Source organism: Limulus polyphemus, unplaced genomic scaffold (genome assembly GCF_000517525.1).
Source record: "Limulus polyphemus unplaced genomic scaffold, Limulus_polyphemus-2.1.2 Scaffold5991, whole genome shotgun sequence".
NCBI lineage: Eukaryota > Metazoa > Arthropoda > Merostomata > Xiphosura > Limulidae > Limulus > Limulus polyphemus.
Genome location: NW_013671601.1, coordinates 3,818 through 5,019, shown reverse-complemented (window position 1 = coordinate 5,019; position 1,202 = coordinate 3,818). Strand labels below are relative to the sequence as shown.

Sequence of the window (1,202 nt, the reverse complement as noted above, 5' to 3'; positions counted from 1 at the left end):
TGCTGATAATATTAAGATAATGGGTGTTGCTGACTGAAGGATACTACTTTACAAAAGAATTTTGATTACTTAGTGAACTGAGCAAATAATTGGAAGATAGCTTTTAATTAATATAAATGCAAGGAAATGCATGTGGATTTTCAATTATTAAATTACAAATATAATTTGGATGGGAATAAACTTAACAGTATTAATCAGTCTTTTAAGTTATCCAAGACTAAAGAGTTGATAATTTCATTATTTTGGCCCTCATCTGGAGTACTGTTTTCAGTTTTAGGCTCCTTATATTAAGAAGGACACTGAATTGTTGGAAAGGATTCAGAGGAGGGCTTCTAGGATGATACGTGGGATTGAAAGGTTGTTATATGAGAACAAGTTATTTATATTAACTTAAGATATCCAATACTGTTTTCTCGTGAAAAAAAAAAAGAGTTAAATGGGGTCTGATTGAGGTGTTTGAGATTGTTAATGGAATTGGCAGTGTTCATGCATTTTCTCTTTTCATACTTAATGGTGAAAATGGTAGGACTGGGTGATATAAATATAAATGTTATATCAGGTAATAGACATCTTCAGCTAACAGGACAGTTGGCCTTTGGAACAGGTTGACTTCAGATGTGATTAATGCAGTAAATTAAAGGGAGTTTAAAGGAAGGTTTGATAAGTATTTAAATGTTAAGGAGTAGCTTTCAATTTTTCTGCAAGTTTAATTTAGAGGATGGGACACTTTAAATGGACCAACAGGACCCTTGTTGCTTTGAAATTTTATGTTACTAGTATCATAAAAGTTTACAAAATATGTAAATCTCAAAAAGAAAGTGTGGAAAATAAATGCTTTTGCCACAAAACGAGTACATGATCAATACTTGGTTTTAAATAATAATGTCAATAATAGAATAAAGTGGTCCATCCATTATTACTAGGCCTACAGACATCAGGAATATTCCATATATATATATAATACTTAATAGTGTTAAGACAGCGGAAGTCACGTCACGTTGGAGTTTCTAGAAGGATTATGACTGTTCCTGGCAACTCTAGTCTTTTCCATGCACCCTCTATTTTAGTATATAAATCCAGAAAATAATTGCAGATAGATAGATAATTGAGTCAAGTGAGCAGTAGACACCGTAAGTAAAGTGCGTGAATCGTTGTGAATTATAGCGTGTGCTTATAGAAGTAGTTAACTTTAAAGTGACCAT

The 1,202-nt window shown here is 32.1% G+C and overlaps 1 protein-coding gene across 1 annotated transcript in view; it reads right to left on the bottom strand.

The window, feature by feature from the left end:
• The window catches only part of LOC106473231 (ras-related GTP-binding protein C-like), a 30,387-nt gene that overhangs the window by 27,450 nt on the left and 1,735 nt on the right, over window positions 1-1,202 (bottom strand). The gene's annotated exons all lie outside the window — the stretch shown is intronic.